The sequence below is a fragment of the Octopus sinensis genome, linkage group LG20 (assembly GCF_006345805.1).
Source record: "Octopus sinensis linkage group LG20, ASM634580v1, whole genome shotgun sequence".
Classification (NCBI taxonomy): domain Eukaryota; kingdom Metazoa; phylum Mollusca; class Cephalopoda; order Octopoda; family Octopodidae; genus Octopus; species Octopus sinensis.
In genome coordinates this window covers 28,549,802-28,565,660 of record NC_043016.1, presented here as the reverse complement: position 1 = coordinate 28,565,660, position 15,859 = coordinate 28,549,802, and the positions used below count along the sequence as shown (strand labels likewise).

The 15,859-nt window shown below is 36.7% G+C and overlaps 1 protein-coding gene across 1 annotated transcript in view; it reads right to left on the bottom strand.

Moving 5' to 3' along the window:
* LOC115222504 (E3 ubiquitin-protein ligase HERC2-like) overlaps positions 1-12,444 on the bottom strand; it is a 226,020-nt gene extending 213,576 nt beyond the window's left edge. Inside the window, 1 exon segment of the mRNA XM_036511621.1 lies at positions 12,252-12,444. The gene's annotated coding sequence lies outside the window, so the exon portion shown is untranslated.
* Between the last annotated feature and the right edge of the window lie 3,415 nt (positions 12,445-15,859).

Here is a 15,859-nt window from a genome sequence, read left to right as displayed (position 1 = left end):
ATATACACACACACACACATATACATACATACAGAAAGTATGGGGGCTTAGTTCACAGGTGATCTAAATGATTAGGTATGCTAGGTAAGTGCTGGAACAGATTACCAGGGCTCCAAGGTTATAGCTGAGATGGTAGTTATGGAGCCATTGTAGACTTCCGATGCAGCAGATATATAATTGTTAAAGAGAACAACAAACATCTCAATACATAATTATTAGGAAAAATTCAGTGAACGTTGATATGTTTGCATCCTTTTTCTCTGGATGTTTACAATATCAAGATATTAATCCACATGGATCTATGCAGGATTGCACCTGAGGACTTATGCACTTGTTTCTACAACATCGGAAAGTTGAACTATGAACTTTTATGCTTCTTTTGTCTTCTCTCACTTCAACTTCTTATTCCTTTACTCCCTTCCTCTATGTTGTCATTTCATTAATATATATCCTTCTCATTTTCCCTATCTGTCTCTGATGATGGAATATCCCTTACTCTGGGATATCCCAGAAACAGCTGTAAGACATTGAATTTTTTCTAATTATAATAATCATGTATATGACTTGAGATGTTTGCCTTGCCTTAATGTTTGCTTTCCTCTTTAACAATTATATATATATATATATATATATATAGACAGATATCATCGTCATCACTGTCATTTAATGTCCACTTTCCATGCTGACATGGGTTGGCTAGTATGACTGAGAACTGGCAAGCAGAGAGGCTGCACCAGGCTCCAATCTGATTTGGCAAAGTTTCTACAGCTGGATGCCATTTCTAATGCCAACCACTCCGAGAGTATAGTGGGTGCTTTTAAACGGGCCAGTTATGAGACACTGCTATGATCTCACTTGGCTTGCCAGATATTCTCAAGCACGGCATATCTCCAAAGGTCTTGGTGAGGCCTAACATTCAAAGGTCATGCTTCACCACCTTGTCCCATGTCTTCCACATGTTCCCTCCACTGTTAGGGTGACAATTCTTCACACAGCTGTCTTCATTCATACACATCACATGACCATACCAACGCAATCGTTTCTCTTGCACATCACATCTGGTACTTCTTATGTCCAACTTTTCTCTCAGGGTGCTTACACTCTGTTGTGTATGCACACTGACATTACACATCCAGCGAAGCATACTAGCTTCATTTCTTTCAAGCCAATGAATTGCTGTATAGGAGGACTATTTCGAAGATGATGTTAGAACTTCGGTAAATTTGCTATTTTTTACTAATCATAACTAGTCCAGAAACTTTTTAGTGGTATCATACCAAAAGTATGATACCACCACATGTAGAGATATATATTTGCATACACACTACACACATATATATTTGCATACACACTACACACATATATATTTGCATACACACTATACACATATATATTTGCATACACACTACACGCATATATATTTGCATAAACAACAAATTCCTTGGTTAATAGTTCATTTTTTCTGACCTTTAACTTTTGGCTTCTGCAATTTGGAAGATTGTTTATTTCCTTATAACTTAAGAAATATTTATTCTATTCACTTGAAATTTTCACGAAAGATAGATATTAGATATATTTCAATATGTTGTTAATCTTCTATAATAATTATTTCAATACACTTGTTCTTACTGACCCTTATATTATGGTCAATATTGTATATATACATATATAAAATGTAGACACACACACACACATCCTCCATACACAAAGTTTTATTGAAGCTGAAAATATCACAAACTGTTACCCTGTGTTTCACATAACCAATCATCATACTGAAGTGAACTTTTAAAACAATACAATGGTTTTAAATGGTACCATAAGAATTAGATGGTAAATAATCAAATAAACATTTAAAATTGTTTGGACAAGGGTTGTCACAATCCACAATCAATAAATCTGTTAGGTAAAGACTAATGGATAGCACATTCTACAGAAGCACCTTGAAGGTTAGGTACTTTTGTTGTAAGAACTTTACCTTGGTAAACCAACACAATGTGAAAAGTCTCATCAAAGCTAATGAAAATGAACGAGATCCTAAACGTAATTGTGTTGACCACAGCAGCTACCCATTTAATGGCAATTATTAGGCCAAAAGAATGAAATATAAAAATTCTTTTTATTCTTGCTCAAGTGTTTTAATATCTTGAATTTTTTGAATTCTTCATTTCTATGCACTTTTTTCATGTGTTTTTACACCATTTCAAACCATGTGTTGCCTGTTAATTTTGACCAGTCTTTTGCACCTATGTTGCCATTTTGTTTACAAAAATACAAAACAATCATATTAACCTTCCTCCACCACACTTGACCTCCCTCTGTCTTATTTCCTTCCTCCACGTCTTGAACCACTCTTCCTATCTGGCATACATTACATATCTCTTCCACCTATATGTGTGTGTGTGTGTGCGTGTGTCTCTATCTATCTATATTTTTCTAAAAGTAAGTAATGTACTGATATTACCATTGCATGTACAATGAAAGTTTTATAACTTTCATACCTTCTCTAACTACTCTTTCAATTTTTTCATCCTTTCCTTTTCTTACAAACGATCTCTTTCATTCCTTTTCCTGTCTCATCGCACTTGCTCTATAACAAATTTACTTCTCCTAAATATAACTATATAGCTCCTCTACAACAAGAACCTGCTTATCCATCCTTCTTCCATAAAGCCAATCTATGTTTTGTTGTCTTGTGAGCTGCATGGCAACTTCACTAAAGCAGAGGGTTCAAAAAAAAAAAAAAACATTCACTACATGCTACTAAGTGGTTGGTGATAAACAGGACATCCAGTCATAGAAATCATGCCTAAATAGACAACAGAGCACAATGCAGTTCTTGGACAATATTCAATGGATACTGTCAAACCGTCTAACCCATGCGAACATGAAATAAGGACATTAAATGATGAAGATGATATATTTATTTGCATATTTTATCTTTAATTTTATTGTTGACACAGTCACAGTTTCTTAAACTCTAAAATAGATTTGCCTAGGTTTAGCAACAAAAATTGTAACTATTTCCCCTCATCAAGACAGAACAGCCTTGATTTTATGATACAAACTTCCAGTTGCAAAGCAATCTAAATTAAAGCCTTCCACCAACATTCCATGTCAGTTTATGTTCCAAACAGCAACTAAATAAAGACAAAGATATTTTACTAAATTCTTCATTTTCAAAATTTCTTAAAATAAAGGCAGTTTATTTAAACAGAAATATCCTAGTCATATGATTTAGCCGCCAGATCTTTCCATCAAGTCTATGAGAAGCCCTTCTGATACCAACCCCACCTAAGACCACTCAGTGATTCAAACATCCTGTTTTAAAGTGATCCTAAATTAAATCCTTCCACCAAAATTCCATGTTAATTTATATTCCAAACACCAGCTTAATAATTATGAAGATATTTTACTAAATCTTTCATTATTTTCAGAAATAATTGAAACAAAGGCATTGTATTTCAACAGAAATATGGTAACAAAGGGATTAACATTCATATTAATTTCAAATTTTCATTTTCTAACAAATGCTATTGATTTTTGACATGCGACAACCCTCTACCCAATCAACTGTAAGTATTTATTTGAGTATCTTCCAACAGATATTTAATGCAATATTTAATACCAACATATTGTTCCAAAAGCTCAATTTTTGTTTGATGAAACTTGGAGTAATGGTTTTTGAAGAGTTTCTGTTTCACTAAAACTATATTTATTGTCTCCGGAATTGGTGTGTCATTTTCTTCAGTTTTCGCCTATCAAATCCACTCACAAGGATTTTGGTTGGCCTCAGGCTATAGTAGAAAATACTTGTTCAAGGTACTATGCAATGGGACTGAACCCCAAACCATGTGATTGGAAAGCAAGCTTCTTACCACACAGCCATACCTATATATATATAAATATATACATACACAAACACACACACACACACATATATATATATATATAGAGAGAGAGAGAGAGAGAGAGAGATTCAGATGAATATGGTACTTAAGTTGGGGTACCAGAATTTAGTATGGTATTATCCATACAATTTAAAATAAGGTGATTAAAATCAAAAAGAGTAACAAGGATATCCTTGTTGCTTATTTTGATTTATATATACATACATACACACACACACACACAGACATAATTTGCACACTCACAATCAATCCCATTCAAATATAATAGAGAAGAGGGAAAGAAACAATTACAGAATTATGTAGACATAGTAACAATATCAACAACCTTCCCAACAATGCCAGCCCCAGTCACAACAACATAACAATAACAACAACAACAACAATATAATAATAATAATTCTTTCTACTAAGGCACAAGTCCCAAGATTTGAGGGGAGGGGGACTAGTTGATTACATCAACCCCGGTGTTTCACTGGCACTTAATTTATCAACCCCGAAAGGATGAAAGGCAAAGCTGACCTCGGCAGAATTTGAACTCAGACGAAATACCATCAATAGCAAGAATAACAGCTCATAAATTCATAAATTCTCATAAATTTAAGGTCAAGGAATCTGGTGGTCAGCTTATTGTCAAGTATTTGGAGTTGGCTTCAAACAATCTGCTCTCCTGGCAGACAAACAAGGGGGGTACTGATAGACAGTACACCAGCTACCCTTCACCCTATCACATGCACATATTAATATCTCATACACCACTTACATACATACACACACACACTATGCCAAAACTAAGTATTCATACACACATGCATATAGGTTCACTGAAGCATCAAGGCATGCTTATTTATATATATACACACACACACATGAACAAACACTGCCAGCTTAGAGCAAACTGCAACCACTTTCTTTAGTTACTCCTCCCACCACACATATACTGTATGCATACCAGTTGTTGCACACTAGCATATAATTTCATAGGTATTCACTAAACTATGGCAGGTTATTCAAATCTGTTTTCTGTACTTTTATTAGTACTATTAGGTGGTTTGTATACCATACACCAGCCTATCATCTAACTCCACAGGATGTAGGATTGGAGAGTGGAACAGACAACTAATGAACCTCAACTTTGTTTACATGTTGCACTTTACAGAGCATATACACTCACACACACACACATACAAACAGTCACTAAAGAAACTGGATGTAGACAAATAGCTTGTGAAAGCTGTACAAGCCATATATGAAGACACAGTAAAGTAAGAATCACTAGCAATTTCAGTGATTAATTTAGCATGAAATTAGTCCATTAAAGCATAATCCTCAATCCTCTTCTATTCATTATTGTCCTGCAGACCATGTCAGTGGAATTTATAACTGATTATATTTGATAACCCTTATATGTTGATGATATCAAAATAGATGAACATCAATGGAATTTGTATCTTTGTGGTACCAGTGCCGGTGGCACACAAGAAAACCATCCGAACGTGGCCGTAGCCAGTACCGCATCGACTGGCCTCCGTGCTGTGGGCACGTAACAAACACCATCCGATCGTGGCCGTTTGCCAGCCTCGTCTGGCACCTGTGTCGGTGGCACATAAAAAACACCATCCGAGCGTGGCCGTCTGCCAGCCTCGTCTGGCACCTGTGTCGGTGGCACATAAAAAACACCATCCGAGCGTGGCCGTCTGCCAGCCTCGTCTGGCACCTGTGTCGGTGGCACATAAAAAACACCATCCGAGCGTGGCCGTTCGCCAGCCTCGTCTGGCACCTGTGTCGGTGACACATAAAATCACCCACTACACTCTCGGAGTGGTTGGCGTTAGGAAGGGCATCCAGCTGTAGAAACACTGCCAGATCTGACTGGCCTGGTGCAGCCTTCGGGCTCCCCAGACCCCAGTTGAACCGTCCAACCCATGCTAGCATGGAAAGCGGACGTTAAATGATAATGATGATGATCTGGTTCACAAAGTTGGATCTGCAGGAAAATTAGAGAGGAAATTCTAAGCATGGAAACTAACCCTTGAGTCAACAGGTTGTAAAGTAAACTTAACAAAGACTAAGTTTTTAGTAAGTAGGAAAGACACAACCCTGATATCTTCAAGGAAATGTCCTTGCTCAATATGTAGAAAAGCACTATGTATAAACTCTATATGTTCTACCCAATGTAAACTATGGACACAGAGGAAATATAATGGAATGTCAGGGAACTTCATATATGACAGATGCACTGGAACAATATACACAATGAGCCCACCAGAAGTAGACTCCCTTAGATGCCTGGATGACTTACTAAAAGTGTGATACCCAAGAAATGTAATAAGCAGGAGAGGTGGTGGCTTCAAAACTATAGTAGTAGCCAGAAGAAACCGCTTCCACTACTGGTAACAAAGGTCTTTTCCCACAGTGTGAAAAGTAGACAGAATGATTGATGCCTGTGTTAGAATTGCAATACTGCAGGGTAGTGAGACATAGGCCTTAAAAGGAAGGGAAAGAAATAAAACAAGGATGTTTTGTTGTGAAATGTAAGTGTGCAAATGTGCAGTGAGAAAAACTGGGAATAAGAGGAATTAAATGTAGCATGCGAGAAAAAAGACTGTGCTGGTACTGACATGTCATGAACACAAATGAGGACAGTTGTATGAAGAAGTGCCAATGACTTAATGAAAATAGAACTTCTGGAAGAGGAAGATCCAGAAGGACATGGCACAAAGTGATGAAGGCTGGTCTCAGGATCTTAAACTTTATGGAGGAGATAAATAACCAATATGACTGGCAATATGCAATATTCAAGAAAACCTGCCCATCTTGGTGAAACTGAGGTTTTAGGAGCATAATGTGTATATATACATATAAATGCACAACTGGGTTCCCTGCCCAATTTCCTCCTTAAGACATTCCCAGCATTTGTCATATCCCTCTAAGTGCGTTATTCTGCTACTGCAATTAAATGTAAGCAGAACCGAATACTTCAGTTTTTCCCTGATGCCACTTCTCACTACATGAAACCATTTCCCTGTTAACCATCTTTCATTCTTAATACTGTCCCCTCCACCTATATTGTACATTAATCACCCTCCTGAGCCATCAAATTATCTCTCTTCCATCATTATGTCTACCCACTTCTCTATTCACTGCGTCTGCCTCAAACTCTTACAACCTGCCCAACCACATGTCATCTCCACCTTCAACATCCACGCTAAGAGCCTTAAGGTTGTTTTTGATGGCATCCCTAAAACATTTCTCAGGCTTATGTCTCAGACATTTATCACCTTGCAACACCCTATAAAACAACAGCTTAGGTAACTTGTCATCCTACATCCTAGTAAGGTACTCAGCTCAGTGCAACTGATTGTGTATGAGAAGCATTTCAATAATGGATATGTTGGCTTGCTGATGAAGAACAGTGTCTGATGTTAGACACTGTCATTTGATGTTTAAGATCTTCTTAAGGCAAGTTTGATGGAATTTTTCCAAAACCTTGATGCAATGATAATATGTAGTCCAAGTATCAGAACAGTATAAAAGAGCAGTTAAGACACACAATTCATAAACTCTGAACTTGGTTTTGATGATGATACTGCTATCAGACTACGCATGGTTTTTGAACCTTCTAAATGCTTTGCTGACGTTTTTGATCCTCAGATTTATTTCAGAATCAAGAGCTTCATCTCTAGAGAGAGACTGCTGCTGATGTAAACAAAGGAGTCGACCACATCCAACCTTGTACCCAGGTTGAAAATGTTTTGTTTGACATAGGGCTGATGGTAAACCCAAATTCATGCTGAAGAGAAGAGGCCCTTTATAGCCTGCATGTCTTTTTTGGTGTGTGCAACATGAACTGTACCCTGTCAGCATAAAGAAACTCACAAAGAAAGGCCTTGAAAGTCTTCGATTTTGTGTTGAAGTGGGTTATGTCAAAGACCTTACCTGTGATTCTGAAGCAAATGTAGATGCTAGTATCGCATGCATGTGTGTGTATTTGTCCTCCACACCATATGACAACTGGTGTTGGATCATGTATGTCCCTGTAACTTAGAGATTCATCTAAAGACCTTGATAGGGTTAATACCAAAAATAAAAAGGAAAATATGAATGGGGGAATCAATTTATTTGACTAAAACCCTTCAATGCAGTGCCCTGGCTTCAATCAAATGAATGAAACAAGATATATATGTACATGCATAAACCTATAAATATATATATATACATATACACACATACATATTTACACAAACACACACATATATACATCTAAATGACAATCACCTTATATTCTTTAACACTACTCCCAACTTCTCACACCTCTGTTTGCCAGTCACTACATTCTTATATACCTTAAACAACCCCATCCCATCCCTATCTCTATATGTCTCTCATTCTCCCCCATAATCTTGCAGCATTTGCTTATCCATTCCTACTCCCATCCCTTCATCACTCTCCTCTCTACTACTATTATTCTGCTGCTCATAATCTCCTGTACCCTGAACCATTATACAATCAACCTTCATTTTCATCACAACAGCACACTCATATTTATCAACAGGCACCCACCTCTCCTATTAACCACTTACTACATTCATCCCTACCCCTATTTCTAATCATCTCTCACACTCTTGCAACCTTTACATATCCTCCCACCCACACTGATCTTCTCACCTTATGCTCTCATCCAATTACCTTTATGGACTTTGAGGATATGTTCTGAAACTTTGTCATCACCTCACATTATCTACAGTTCCACTTCATTTACTTCCACCCACACAAATATAATATGGGGCAGGTGAGCAGTGTATCTCCCATACAACAATTTATGTTTCTGCCTGTTCAATCATAATTTCACCACTCAATACCTCATGCAAAACCCATCTTCTCCTCAACTTCCACTCAATCAAGGGGGTCTCTTTATTCTAGCATGATGCACAGTGAATTCACTAATAATGTTAGTGCCATGAATTAAATGCACCAAGTACACTCTATAAAGTGGTTGACTGAAACAGATAAAGAAAAATGTATGGATATAAGTAATTATGTGTATGTATAGTTTATATATATATATATATATATATATATAGAGAGAGAGAGAGAGAGAGAGAGAGAGATGTGTATATATAGGTATGTGTATGTATATATATATATAGGTATGTATATATGTGTGTGTGTGTGTATATATAGGTATGTACAAGAATGGCATCCAACAATGTACACCATTCCAAAATTAAGACAGTAGAGCAGTGTTTCTCAACCATTTTTTGGCTTATGGACTCCTTTGATTCCTATTTTACTCTACTGAATGCTAATAAACATCCAATGCTTAAAAAAAAAAAGTACCATTATATTTTTACAATTAAATATCATTTGGAATTGAATGAAAAAAACCGTTAAGATATTTTGTGTATTGTAGAAGTATAAAACTAATTTATTACAGATATATTCTAAAAACAAAATCTTATGTGGACCCCCCACAAGGGTAATATGAACCCCGGGTTGAGAACCACTGCTGTAGAGCAACACATCGTATTCTGACTTGTTAAGCTCTGTCTAACCATGTAACCTATGCCAGCAGAGAAAAGCAGACACTGAATGATAATAATATATATTTCTTTACTACCCACAAGGGGCTAAACACGAATGATGATAATATATATATATATAATGCTAAAGCTGACTCTAGAGCTCGCCAGAGCATATCAAACCATCTGACCCATACCAGCATGGAAGGTAATTATACACACTTGCACACATGTACATACGAACATGCCTGCATACATGCACACATATGCATATGTATAGTTATATATAAAATGCATATATATTTAAATGTAGATAGATGTGGGTAGATGCCTACACAAACACACACACACACACACACACACACAAATATACACATACACTCTTACATACGTGGTTTCCCAACGGATGCTAAATTCTAATATAAAAATCTTGTACCTAAATCAAAAAACCTCTTTCTGCGTTGATGATAAAATTGAGAAAGATAAACCCAGGAGAACACACACAGAAGAAAAGCAGTACTGATTTGTCAGTTATGTTGATGCAAGGTGGTGTGCTGGAATTAAAACAATTCCATTGTCTTGGACAGATCTATGAACCACAGAACACAGTCTTCCATGTTCGGTGCATTCTTAAATATGTGAGCTCTTATTACGACGTCTCCAACGAATTATCAATAGACATTTATTTATAAAATATGTCATTAGAGAAAATGAAACAACGATTAAGAAGTTGGACCACATGCAAAAAATGGTAGCTAAAGCTACACATATAATCATCTCGAAAACGGGAAAGATAAATTGCATAATATAAATACCCCCCACTGATAAAGCCGGAACGGTCACAGCTGGATTGTCTTCGATGATAGTTGGTCTGCTCCGTTAAGTTTATATCGCTTTTATGTCCCATAATGTAGTAGTTCTACGAATACGCTTAGATAAAATTTGTATCACACAAAAATACGTACCGGATCGATATAATTGACTAAATTTCTGAAGCTAGTGCCCCAGAATGACCGCAGTCTAAATTACTAGAATCAGTAAAAGATACACAAATCGATGCACAAGCACACACATACGTCTATACATATATCTTTAATGTATACTGGCATGTAATTAATTATGTGTGAGTGTAATAGTGTTTGGAATAGTATCGGTAGTCAGGACGATAATGTCCGATGATATTGACAGTAAATAAATAATGCAATTACGAAGTGAAACCAATGTGGATATGACAATTTAAGAGGGCTTTTGGTTTTAATAAACGATCTCAAATTAAGTTACTTGCCTAACTACAACTCACACACACACACACGTGTGTGTATGTGTTTATGTATTAAATGTTTATATATGCATACACATATACACATGGCTGTGTGTGTTTGGTATGTGTGTGTGTGTAGTGATGAAACTGACTTCAAATTCCCTAGCATTTACCGAGATGTTGGGGCATCGAAACTTTCAATGGCTTGGACGAGTCCAAAGAATTTCAGCAAGCTCAAATGCCAACACAAATACTCACAGCTGTCTTGTTGAATCAATGTAGACCAAGAATGCGGCCATAACATCGATAGCCACAGCTGGACCACAGAAGATGAGAGATCAATTCACTTTCGATACTACAACACTGTACATTTTTATAAAGACACACATTGTAGACAGACTATAAGTTAGTGTGTGTATATATATATATATGCATACAAATATGCATAAACATACATACACACACACATATGTGCATACAACATAATGGGTATATATGTATACATACACAAACGGAGAATATGTATTCATACATACGAGTAACATCATATATACACGTGTAAACATGCTTATAAATACACGAATGTGTAAACATGCACACATACATATATACACACAAACACAACTGTATACATGCTTACATATATGTTTACATGAACACATGTACTCCTATATACATATATGCAAGGATGTGAATGTATACATAAATACACACGAATATATGTATGTATAGAAGCAAAAATACATACGAATATGTGTATATACACAGAAATATATATATCTTTATTGCCCACAAGGGGCTAAACATAGAGGGGACAAACAAGGACAGACAAAGGGATTAAGTCGATTACATCGACCCCAGAGCGAAACTGGTACTTTATTTATCGACCCTGAGAGGATGAAAGACAAAGTCGGCCTCGGCGGACAGTTATTCATACACTTAATACACATAGGTATTTCTATTTATAAACAGACACACCTTTGCATGTCTACATAGCAGAAATGGTTAAGTGCACTATTGTATATCTGTATACACACTCGTCTGTATACATGTACACACACGTGTGTATACCTGTCATAATACACATATTATTCACTCCTACTTACATACATATACATATTTGTATACGAAATACATCTATGTAGGCAGTCGTTAGACATGCGATAAACAGCAACCAAATTTCCCTCAAATAAACACTCTACTGTCTAAAAGAAAAGGACACTGGTCTGTTACTCCTACGTATCCTAAATCGACTGGATGTTCACGGTAGGAGTATCTAATCGTTGATATCTGGGATGTGGAAAGGAAAAGAATCTAAACAGATATTTACGTATTCAGATCTTTATAGACATTTTGTACATAGACATTTGCATGTGTGTGTATACACTATACACTCCCTCATAGCTATGTACATTACGTGTTTGAAGAGAGAGAAAAAAAATTAGTAAATAATGTATGTATATGTATATTTGAAAAGAAAATGAATTTATGTATGTACATATATAACTGAAAGGACAGTGTTGGTAAGTGTGCGGTAGAATATTGTTAATACAAGCTACTAACCAGGTTGGTAGGACGTTCCAATGTAATATTTGGGTATCGATGTATTTGGTAATTAGTGTCGATGCACTTTAGGATTTATATCGAAGGTTTAATAACATTTTTCCTCTTTCTTTCGCGATATACTGATGTCAGCAGCAGCAGCGGCAGCAACAGCAGCAGGTCACAGTGTGTGAGTACGGTGGTGGAGGCACGAGTAGGGGAGGGCACGGAAAAAGAGATGGTGAAAAAGAAAGAGACATCTGACGTAACTTCCTGCACGAAACCGACTTCCGGAACGAAACCGACTTCCGATGTCTTGACGATTTGCAACTTACGAGAGATTAAATAATAATAATTATTATTATTATTAACAATATAACAGTTCAATGTAATAGGCCATGTCTCTCTCACCACCCTTAATTTTCTATCGTTGTTTGCAAATCTTAGAAGTTATTATTATTATTTGTATTATTAGCAGAGAAATTGTTGCAGCAGGAATGGTAGAGAGCCAAAACAGTTATTGACTTAAGAAAATTTTTCGAAAAACAGTAGCAGAGTCCAAGGTTACTAATTGCAGGTCGAACCTACTTGTTTATTCAGCGCTATCTAAGACTATTAAATGTTTGGTGTTTATTATCTTTGAAAATGGTTTTGAGGTCATATCTTCATCGCCCTTTTCCAATCATACGACATTCGAACTTCGATTCTTGGGTTTCGTCTGTCTCCTTAGCTGTATCTACAAATACCAAAAAAAAAAAATTACCGTCTTCTTATTTTCAATTATTCCAAAGTCAATAAATCATTCACCAGAAATTCATTGTGGTTGATTGAATCATCAGTTATATCCTATTTTCACTACGTAAAAAATTAAAGTAAACATGCTTACACACATACACACAAATATTCAACAACGAAATATTTATTCCCATTGTATGATGTTACGCTACGATGCGAAAGTAGGATGTTACCCGATTCCTTTTTAAATTATTAGGTCTCTGTCACGAGAAAACAATAAAGCGCCAGGCAAATTAAACCCAGTTTCACATTTTTCTATGTTTAATGTTAATAAAATACAGCCGTATTTCCACTGCATCATGCTTTATTCTTCGACGCTTGGTTTAATGAGCACTAGATAAATCCGTTTGCCTAATATTCCTTCCCTTTAGAATTAAGATTTTAGTAGAAACGGTCAACCATCAGTTTCACCCCACTAAGTCTGAATCCGAAACCTACAGAAGTTTATTTCGTCACTCAGACCCATAAGCCTCCTCTCTCTCTCTGTATATATATATATATATATATATATAGAAGTAATTGATAGCTTCCATTACCTAGGTATGGGCATGTGGTGAGAATGGATGAACTGTGTGAAAAAGTACCATACCCTAGCAGTTTGAGGGAACCTGTGGAAGAGGTAGACCCAGGAAGACCTGGGATAAAGTGGTGAAGCACGACCTTCGAACATTAGGCCTCACCAAGGCAATGACTAGTGACCGAGACTTGGAAATATATATATATATATATATATATACACACACACACTTTAAGGTTTGGTCTGGTAGAAGAGCTGTGTCACTGGTTTTCGAAAGTTTTTTGAGACTAATGCTGTTGATATTCTTTTTGAAGAACTGCTAGTCAACAACTGCCCGAAGACCACAGACAGGGAAAGAAGAAACTTCAGAGAATCGACGTTCTGGGGAGGAATACTGGAAATAGTCTTCAGTGTGTGGGGACCTCATATGGGTGAATACGCTTAGGAGGATGTTGCAAGTCAGATATGAGTAGAACTGATATAAGACCAGCCAGCTCCAAGAAGCAGTGGACACTGTGATAGCTGTAGAAAAGACAGCAAGGATACAGAGCATGTTTCCCGGGTGTTGGACCACGACTTTAATGACTACTGATACTCAAGTTGAGTGTCTTTTCTTTTTTATGCAGTCTAGAAGATGCATATGAATAGTGGCAGCATTACCTCATACTGCTGCTATTCATAATCATTATCACTTTAATATCAATTTTTCCATACTTGTATGAGTCAGATAAATTTTTTTGAGGCAGATCTTCAATGGCTGAATGCCCTTCCTATCGCCCAGTGTCACCTGTTTTCAAGCAAAGTGATATTTTCCCATGGCCATACATGTTTTCTCAGGATATTGAAAATGAATGATATTCATTAACAACAATCACAGCTGTCAAGACAAGGAGATACAAACATTAACACACACACACACACACACTCACTCTCACACATATATAGGCAAATCAAAAATAACAAAACAACAAATGTCAAAAGGACATACACAGAGAATGTATTAGATTGACACTCAATTTTAAGACAGGAAAAAAGAACGGGGAGGGAATGTTTCTAGTGTAATTCTTCGTCAGAAAGAGGAGAGAGAGGAAAGGTCCAGAGAGAAGAAGAAAAGTTGCCCAAGAAAAGCATGTGTGTGGTTACATGGCTGAAACAACCTGTCATATATAAGTATGTTTACATACATACACACTTATATATATACATACAACAGGCTCCTTTCAGTTTGTATCTACCAAATCTGCTCACATGGCTTTGGTTGACACTGGGCTATAGTAGAAAACACTTATCTGAGGTGTCATCCAGTGGAACTGAACCCAAAACCATGTTGGGAAGCAAACTTCTTACTGCACAGCCACACTGTGCCTATATCGTGGATACAAAATCATCTGTGATTTTCCAAGGCATAGCATTTGTGGTGTCTTTAAGGGATTTAGGTGTGTTATCTGAGATTAATTAGGGTAGTGTACAACACTGCTAGCATGATATGAACAGTGATTGAGCCTTTATAATGTTGAAGATAAATATGAATACCAACAATATGGCTGAGGGAAAATACCATATATCTATCTATCTTATATACTAAAAGGCAAGTTGTCTATCTGTGTGTATGTGTTGTGTGAACCACTTCTACTACTACAATTTTCAACCAAATTTCAGCAAATTTGACATGTGTGCTCTCTTTGACTTAGGACACTTTTGCTTATAATATTTTCCTCGAAATTTCATGCCCCGAACATAAATAGACTACTTTCAATTCACCTAGGATTTGAACCCACCACATCTATGCAATGGTATGTGTTTGATCTTCTATAATAAAAGGCAAGTTGTGTGTGCTGCATGAACCACTTTTACTCTTACAATTTGCAACTGAATTTCACTAAATTTGACAGGGAAAGATGGCTGCTTATAAATGCCAAAACCTTCCCAGGCGAAGAATGTACCCCACAACATAGACTGGTAGTTAGTGACTTCAGGATCAGGGCTAAGTGGATGACTAGCATGGAGGAGAAGGGTCTGGAAGCTTAAAGATCTTGTGAATGGACAGAGATTTAGAGACTTATTACTCAAAGCCTTTGACGAAATAGAAGGGGATATAGCTTCACACGATGTAGAAGACAACTGGAGGTTTCTACAGGACAACCTGTTGAGGGCCACCGACCAGATCTGTGGTTGGTGCAAAGTCCCCTCTCAACCCAAAATAACGTGGTGGTGGAACAATGTTGTTGACAGGACTATTAGAGAAAAGAAACAGGCTTGGAAGAACAGTGGTGGCAGGGAATTGTATCAGACTGCCAGAAGGGAAGCTAGGAGACAA